Below are 9,920 nucleotides of genomic sequence, written 5' to 3'. Positions count from 1 at the left end.
GTCGGATGTGCGACTCTGCCTTAGGTCCACAACCAAACAAGGAACAGGAGATAGCGCTGAAGCACACATACTAAATCTGCGTAATCGTAATCATATAGCACTCTCGCGTATACACTGAATAGTGATAGGTGGGTTGTATTCGTCCTTAGCCTCTGTACTCAAACTTGGTCTGATGGACGAGTGGTATTTCGTGAAGGTCTGCGGAACATACGACGGCAAGGCTTCGGAGGGAAAAGTACTCTTCTCATGAGTACTTGGGGGTTTAGAATACGAGGGACAAAACTGAGGTCTAGGTCGGAATGTCGTTACGAATGACAAAGGTTTCGTGAATTTGACGGTCGAGGCGATAGAAACATATGAACTTAGTATGGTGAGGAGCACGCCAACTCATGGCGAATGATAGTAACAAACTCTTTACTGAACAAAAGTTTGGCCGATTTGAAAGAAATGTCTATTATACAATGATGTACCCCTAATGTGCTCGACAATGTACTCTTTGTAAACGTTCTAGTGCTTTCTGTTTTCCCTTTGATGTTAACACTCTTACGTATCGTACCGCGATGAGCGAGTACATACAGTGAAAGTGCTTTGATAATTAGTGTCGATACTTTATACTACGATCCTCCTCGGTACCACTATGATCGCCTGTCATATAAAAGTTATGAATAATTAAGATGAATAAGACGGTCGACTGACTAACTCTACCCCAAATCCACAACCAAACAAGGAACAGGAATTAGGGCGGAATCACTCACTCTAGGTCTGCAAAATCTTAGCTATGCACAACCCTGATGTACATACTCAGCCATCATAGCTTCTCTGAACGGATCTTTTAGTTCTCTTTAATACTGTGACTTATTCCGATAAGTGAGTTATTATAATTACTTTTAAGTGTTTTCCCCAAGTTTTAATCTTATATAAATATAAATTAATTATTTTAAAGTAATTACTATTTCGAAAACGTACCGCTGCTCGCTGGCGACTCCGGGGTTGATTCTCCTACGGTGATCATCAGAGTTCGTCCATCCACTCCTGAGTTCTTTGTTATTTGGCAGTCCTTCTGGTAGTGTCCAGTCTCACCACAACCATAGCAGGCTTGGTTTTCTTCAGCTCCGGGGACTTGGAAATCGGTTGAGTCGGTGCCCTGCAGTAACGGACTGTGTGTCCCTTTCTGTGGTAGTTCAGGCACTGTATTTCCCAGCATACTCCGGTGTGGTGATACTTGCACTTTCCACACCTCGGGAGGGTTTCAACATCTTGACTGGCAGGTGTTGGAGTAGCAGGTGTTGTGGCGGCGTACATAGTACTTGTTTGTTTCTCCTGTGGGGTTTCCTGTGTTGTTCGCTTCTTCTTCCTCTTGTTCCCCGACTTCCGTTGATAGTCCTCTCCCATTGATGGCTCGGGAACGGGGACTACTACGCAATGCCGGACTTCATTGTCAATGAGTCGTTGGGCTAGGCGTTTGGCACTATCGAATGTGGCTAGGTTAGAAGACAGCACATCTCCTTGGATCGGGGTAGATAGACCCCATATGTATCTTTCTATCTTCTTGCTCTTCGGGGTAACCATCCCGGGGCATAGTGCTGCCAGGTCGCTAAACCTATCAGTGTAGGTCACTATGTCTGAGCCGACCATGGTGTGCTCCCACACTTCTTGTTCCAGCTTTTGAACTTCGCCCCTTGGGCAGTATTCTTCCAACATTAACTCTTTTAGGTTCTCCCAACCTATTGAGTTAGCCACTGATAGGGTCAGTGACTTAACATGGTTGTTCCACCATGTCAGGGCTCTGTCGGAGAAGGTGCAGGCAGCAAACTTCACTTTACTCCCTTCAGGGCACGAACAGATTTCGAAGACCGAATCTGTTTTCTCGAACCATCGCATCAGAGCGATGACTCCACCATTTCCATTAAAGGAATTAGGTTTGCAGCACAGGAAATCCTTGTACGAACACTCCCTTGGCTGTTCGTGAGTAACTCTGGGGTTGGTTAAGTGGGTACCGCTACCAGTTCCGAAGGTACCACTTTCACCGAAGTGAGCTAGAGCAGTTTCCACTGCGGCTGATATCGCTGCTTGGAGAGCAGCAGGATCGAATTGTGGCGTTGGAATTGGAGTTATCGGAGTAATGCGTCTGTTTGATCTACGAGGAGACATCTTTGCTAAAAGAATACAAAGATGGGATGGAATAAGTCTATAGCAGTGGATATAAGCCGAAAGCTGAAAGACAAGGTTACCCTAGTTCTGAGTGTATCGGGTCCTGACTTTCACAGGGTTTTGGAAACAATTCATAAAACGTCTATACCAAATAAACTTTATGAATTAGAAATGGCTATCCTCGAATGAATATCTGTGACCTAAATAACTGTTTCCAGTTGCATGTAAAGAAAATAATCCTAACACATAATGTGAGCAGTGTTTCCACTAACTCATTAAGTTAACCAAGATTATCATTTATTAGTGTGACGCATAAGACGTTTTGGTTACTTCGGTTGATCCTTCTTTGAAAGCTTCTCCTGAACCTGATCTCGTTCCTCCTTGACTCTTATGTTTACTGCTACGAGGAAGTGGTTACATCTATGTGGGTTTGTCGTGCGAAAATGGAAGCGACTAAAGAATCTATGAGATTTAAGTGAAACATTGTGGGGTGATCCTTACAGAGTCCTCCTATAATTGCACAATGTATACAAGTTGTATATAATTTAAGATTAAATAGACCTTCGAATAAGTGATCCTACTCCAAAACCACAACCAAACGAGGAACAGGTAGTGGAGCGTAGATCTAAAATTCTAAGTCTATAAAATCTCAATTATATAAACCTTGGAAGTATACATTGCAAGATTATAAACCTATCCGTAAGGGTCTTTTAAGTTATCACATAAGTTATTTATATAGTGCCTAAAATACTCCTATAGTATTTTAATGTAATGTACTTGGTATGTTTTAAACTTGTTGTCGTGTTATAACATCATAAAATACTCCCATAGTATTCTAACTTTATGTACTGATCTAGAAATCCCTTGAATAGAGTTAGGTAAGTTTTAAGACTGTTGCAACACCACATCTCTCCCAAACACATGTCGGTCACATCTCGAATGAATATAGTTGATCAGGCTATATTTATCCTAGTTATGATTACATAACCGTTCAGGTTTGACCGCAGTGTTCAACCTTTAAATACTTCTGTTCTGTTCTTCTTGTGATACATGTACTAGTATGTATATATGTATAAGCACGTATGTATACTTTTATAAGGTATCGTTATATATTTAAAATATATTATTATCCAGAGAACTTCGGCCCCATTGTATTTATAATTGTATATCTTTTATCGGTTGATATACTTAGTTCACTATAAACAATGCTCTGATACCAACCTGTCACACCCCAAAACCGGAACGACGGAAACGTTCGGGGGTGGAGCACGTCATGTTTAGTATCACAAGACATGCATCATAGTAATCAAAGTAATAAACAACCATTTCATTAGAAAGAAAGTGTTTACAAAGCATGTGGTTCACATAACATAGACTACAAGGTAAATAACAAAACAAGACAGGAAGCTATACTGCTCCATCTTCTGGATCCCAGTGCGCGTACCTGTCTACTGGTCTCCTGAGAATACAAGTTATTTTGAAAGAGTAGATCAGCATTTAAGCTGGTGAGTTCATAAGATTTTAGTGATGTAAGAAGTTGTAAGAAAGTAGTAGTAAGTTGTAAGTTCTGTTTAGAAAAGTTCGCCTGTTCCTCCAGAAAATCCTATATTTCCTGCTTTGATGAAAGATAAGTAAAAATGACTCTACAATCCTTTCTATGAGTACTAAATGGATACAAGGTATATAAAAGCCAGAGTAAACAAACAATTGGTTGTGTATATCTGCCCTAAGCCCGCAACCAAACAAGGAACAAGAAATGAGGCGGAAGACACACATCCCATTGTTTGTTAGATCACCGTTGTATATAACCCTGGCGTATTCACTTGGTACTCACGAAGTTAACTGTAATAGTTCCTTTATATTTGATCAAAACATTCATTAAGAAAACCCTTATTTATTTTAGTAAAAATGGTAACCACAATAGTTCCTTCTATAATCACTTAGTTTATACTTGCTATATATAATCTAATATCGAACAGATAGTTAATTGTGTGAATCTACCCTAAGCGCACAACCAAACAAGGAACAGGAAATGAGGCAGAAAGCACACATCCAACTACCTATCGAGTATTAATTACATATAACCCTGATGTACAAACTAAGGTATTATAGAATTAACCACCTAAGGTCCTTTAAGCTATACTGGTTTAATAAAATGGATTAAACCCTTTACTGGTAAATTTCTAGTTTTGTATACCAAACGTTCTATTTGAAAAGTATGTTTTGTACTAGAAAACTGTGCATTGAATTAGTGTCCTATGACCTGACCCATACATGGCACTCCTTATGATTTCTTGGTGTATACGGAATATATATAGCTAAGATCGAATAGATAGTAGGCTGGGTGAATCTGCTCTAAGCCCACAACCAAACAAGGAACAGGAAATGAAGCGGAAAGCACACATCCTACTACTTTTCGGATCCGATTAATATATATCCCTGATGTATAAACTAAGAAATCATAAAGTTAGCATTATAGGCCCCCTTTCTACTGAATGTACTAGACTCGACTGATCTGCTTGTCGTTTGAAAAGATGTAAGTTTTCCTTAGTTTATAACGATATTAACTCGAAAATAGTTTGCATTAACTTTCAAGTGGAACTGTCACAATATGAAAGTAATGGGAAAATGTAAGTACTCAGTTGTCTTTTGAATTGACATCCTGAAGTTCTGATTACATTAAAACAAGTTTGTTTTTATTAAGGTCATAATGTGATGAGTAGTACCCGTACCATACGCTCTACCTGCAAGAGATTCTGGTTACCAAATGCGACTTCAGCAAACAGATTGCTGAGCCGTGAAGTAGTCTCACATTAAAGTTATCTGATCATGTATACCCAATTTACTATCACCTTTTGTTTATAACAATGAGTTAGTGATTATTGGTATAATTAGATCCTGTTTTGTTCTTCTGCTATAGCATTTGGTATGTTCTTTCTGTTATAGTATCTTAGTATGTTCTTTCTGATATCGTGTATTGTATCTTCCTCCCTGTTTCTCTTTATAGTACGTTCTCTATGTTATCGTGTATTGTATCTACCTCCCTGTTTCTCTTTATATTATGTTCTAATATCTAGTATGAACTGAGCCCCTAAACTATACCTATTATAGTTTACTAGTATGTTTACTTTGAACTGTTACTGAAAAGACTCATTTATCTACTAATTTATGATTGTACTTTAAAAACGGAGTTTTATAAACTATAAAGTAACATAACTTGAAAAGAGTTTATGAAATTTTTTGATCACTTATAAAGACATAAGCAATCTTTTGAAAGATGATTATAACAAAAATTTACACAATTATCATTCTGTTCAACTTGTATTCCCCCCATAAAAGCATTTAAAATAGTTTAAAAGATTGATTATAGGGGTATGAACTCACCTTATGTGGGTTATTCAATTGAATATGCGTGTAACGATGAGAAGTTCCACGAATGAAGTCCCGAGACAAAAACGAGTCGTAAATGACATATATGGCATGTATTGGCATGAATATAGTGTTTATAAGCAACTAACATGAAAGGAAACACCTTTAGGGACTAGGAAACACTTGGACCAAGTGTTAGAATGACATGTGATTCATTTAAGGGGAGTGTACGTCCACTATAGGGAGTGTGCGGCCATGGGTGTACGACCATTGAGTGTTCAGTCGTACACTCATGGTAACAAGTGCACAAAAGTTTGCTTGGATGATAGGGAAGTGTTGGGTATTTTATGTTGCGTCATGGGCTTAGTTTTGTATATCCGGATTGGGCCAGTCCATCCGTGATTGTTAAGTAGGGTTAAGCTATAAATAGTGCATGCATGTATGCATTAGATACGGTCGTGATTATTATTATTATTGCTTTGTAACCCTAAACACCTCTACAGTCGAAGTTCTTAATCGAGCTGTTCTAAGGTGTTGAAGCTTAATCATTCGAAATCAGTTAAACTATTCCTGTGTTCTTCATTACGTCATTTATTGTTTTTCTGCTTAGAATCTATCGATCCTACTAGAACTTTGTTCTAACAACTGGTATCAGAGCAGGAGACTATGTGATCAATACACATTCCTTCTGTGTGAAGAATTCTTTAGGGTTTCCGCTTTTATCAAATATAAAGAAGCCGTCTTCTTCCTGTCGACGGTAACTCTTGTGTTTGATAAAACCCTAATCTCAAGTTTACAGGTCTGACTCTAGCAGTTCTAAGGAAAGGCTCACCATGTCTCACGAAGATTCTCAAACTAATCCCATCAACATCTCCAATAACATTGGGTCCACTACAAGGGTTCCCATTCTTTACACTCAAGACTATGAAGTGTGGGCACATCACTTTGAAGATTACGTAGTTGGATCTGAAGATAATGGTAATCTCATCTGGGAAGCTATCATGCTTGGGCCGTTTGTTCACTCTTGTACGAACATGACAGTGAAGACTCAAAAAGAATATAATCAGCTCGTGGCGGACGTAGATAAGATGCCACAGGATGAAAAGGACAAGGTGCTATGTAATGTGAAAGCCATGAGAATGATCAGATTCACACTGCAATCTGACACTTCTCGGTTAGTTGGTTCATGCACGACGGCTAAAGAACTCTAGGATAGGTTGAAAGAACTCTACTCAACCGATGAGGATCTAGAACACTCAATTCAAACCTTGTTGCTCTCAGAATTTGGAGTTTTCGAACAGAAACCTGAAGAGAAACTGATACAAACCTTCGATCGCTTCAATCATCTTCTTAGCAAGATGATCAAGCATGGTATTGAAAGAAAATTGATCAAGCAGAAGGTAACCTTCATGAATGGTTTAAGACCAGAATGGATGGCAGTGGTTTCAACAGTGAAAGCTCACGAACAATTTAAATCATACTCGCTAGCGAAACTGGTGGGTATACTTAAATCCCATGAGAGTGTGGTAACCAAGGAGGCGAAGATAGTTTCGGGTGTGGGATCGCTGGCCCTTGTCTCAAAAGGCAAAATTGTTGCAGAAGAAGAGGAGGATTCAGATATGTCTGAGTGTGACCTTATAGGCGAAGAATATGCGATGATGGTCACCAACGCAAAGAAGTTTGCTCGAAAGAAGTTCCCTGTCAATAAAAACAGAAACTAGAAAGGAAGTTACAGTTCTGAGAAGGTGAAATAAGAAACGAAGAATACTTCTCATAAGGATGACGCCAAGAAGGAAAACAAGCTTGCAGGAGACTCTGGATTCGACTGCAATTACTGTCATGGCAAGAACCACTTTGCCAAAGATTGCATGCTGAGGAAGATGGCTGAGAAAAGGGATGGTGAAGATGGTAAGGAGTATTATATGCGAAAGTTGGAAGAAATCAAGAAAAAGAAGGCGACTAACAGTTCAATGAATTCCTTGATTGTGCAGGAAAATGTGGATGAAGATGAGTTCGGTGGCGTTGAAGTCTGGTCAACCGATTCTGAGGATGAAGAGGTGAGAAAACCCACACATGGAAGAGCTTATGTGGCGAGAGATACTGGTTCGGCTGGAAAATGTTTGAGGGTTACAGCTGGAAGACCAACCAAAAGTGAGCGTAAGGAGTCGAACCTGAATGAGGACAAGTGCTTTGCAGCCAAGCCCGTGAGTGAGAAGATCAACGACTGTGATCGACTGATCAAAAAGGTACAAGCCATCCTTGAATCACTTAAAGTTCTAGCAACTAATTATGAAGAAGAATTAAATGAATTGAAATTTAAATTCTCTGACTTAAGTGGTAGTCTCATGCAAACTCGCTTAGCAAACTCTAACCTAACTGACCGACTCAGCAGGGTGTCTTCGAAGAGTGAGGAGAGAAGGATGTGGATTGAGCTGAAGGAGACGACAGTTAAATAGGGCTAGGGATGAGATTATTTATTTGCAACGAGACAATTTAAAGTTTTTGAAACAACGAAATGTTTTTTGCTTAATTGTTAAACGCTTATATACAAATATTGCTCAATTGCACTTAAATTGTGAAATAGGGAAAAAGATTCATAAGATGATCTTACCCTTCCTTGAATTTAAGGAGGATGAGGTCATAGCTGAATGTGAATCAATAATGTCCTTAGAAGAGACATCCATCACTTATAAAATCGGACTAGACAAGATAGAGACCTTCATTAACTCTAAGGAACATAAGTGTATGCTAAAAAATCTTTTAGATGAAAATGATAGGTTGAAAATTAAGTCCGAGACCATTCAATCATTTGACTCGTCTAACGCCAAATTAATTTCAGAACATAAAATGAACATAGAAAATACGTCTGAATTTGATGAGGAAAGTGAGATGAGCGAAATCTCGGTAGAAGATGTGGTTGATTGCTCTGAATTTATGAAGATCGAAATCGAGAATGAGAAACCCCTCATATCTGAAAACTCGGTTGAATATGCTCGCCTGTCAAAGGACAAGTCACAGAAACTCAAAGAGAAAGCGATGGTATATCAGAAAGTTCAAACTGTGCCGAATCAGGTATATGTTGTTACAAGGGTCACTGAAAAACAAACAACAGAATTGAAAATCTTGGTCGACACAGACAATGCTGAAGGGTGCGACGATTATTTTTGGTCAGCGCCTATTGATAACGCAGACGAAACCATCGGCTTATCGGAGCGAACCTCATGGAGGGTAAGAGGTAGATACGTTGCTGAACCCATCAACAAACCCTCGAGTTTTGATAAACCAAGCACGAGTAGAGATACCAGAAGAACCAAAGAAAGCATCAAATGTTCCTTCCAAGACAACCGAAACTCAAAAGGAGAAGCCAAAATCAAGCTTCAATATTCATAAATCTCAAAAGCAATTGGCTGAACAGAAATGCCAAAGAAATCAGAGATACATGAAGAATCTGAATGAGAGAAAACGGCATTGGCAGTCTCAAAACCCTAACTACGTTCCTTCCAAGAAAGAGTTAAACGTCAAAGATGTCAAGCCAAATGAAAAGGAAAATTTTAGTCCAAGCTCCTATTATTCCAAAGCTCAGAACCGAACATCTAGTTTCGGTTCCAACTCCAAAGCTCAGAACCGAACATCCAGATTCGGTTCCAACACCAGAGCTCAGAACCGAACATCTAGTTTCGGTTCCAACTCCAAAGCTCAGAACCGAACATCCAGTTTCGGTTCCAACACCAGAGCTCAGAACCGAACGTCAAGTTTCGGTCACAACGTCAAGGCTAACAACCGAAAGTCAAGTTTCGGTCCTTCATGCCACCAGCAAGAGCCAAACTCAATGAAGGACATCAAAGGAAAGGGAAAGCTTGATTCGAATACTGATATCAACAATAAGAAAAAGTCAGCTAACCCTAGGATTCAAAAGAATATTCCAAAACCATCTAACAACGCACCATCTGATACACCACAATTTAAACAAGATAAAAACAAAATCAAGGTGTATACCATCAAAAGAAAAGACAAAACCACTCTAATAAAAAGAACTTATTTGGTTGATATTTCTGCTGCAATTCCTTTTTTTGTAAAAGACTCACCAGGGCCCAAGAGACTTTGGGTTCCTAAATCTGCTTGAATTTGCAGGTTATAAGTGACGAGCAGTTCGATGATGAATGGTACATAGACAGTGGCTGGTCACGTCACATGACAGGAAGGATGAAAGAGCTGAGGGAGTTTCGGTCCCTTAAGGATGGTGGATGTGTGAAGTATGGAAATAACTCTTTTGGCACAATCAAAGGATATGGAATGATAACCAACGGAGACTTCTCGATTCGAAAAGTGGCTTATGTGGAAGGGTTGCAGCACAACCTCATCAGTGTATCTCAATTGGTTGTGGGAACTGGTTTGAAGGT

This window comes from Lactuca virosa, chromosome 8 (assembly GCF_052849685.1).
Source record: "Lactuca virosa cultivar CGN04683 chromosome 8, Lactuca_virosa_CGN04683_v6, whole genome shotgun sequence".
NCBI lineage: Eukaryota > Viridiplantae > Streptophyta > Magnoliopsida > Asterales > Asteraceae > Lactuca > Lactuca virosa.
Note: the sequence above shows the minus strand (reverse complement) of the source record.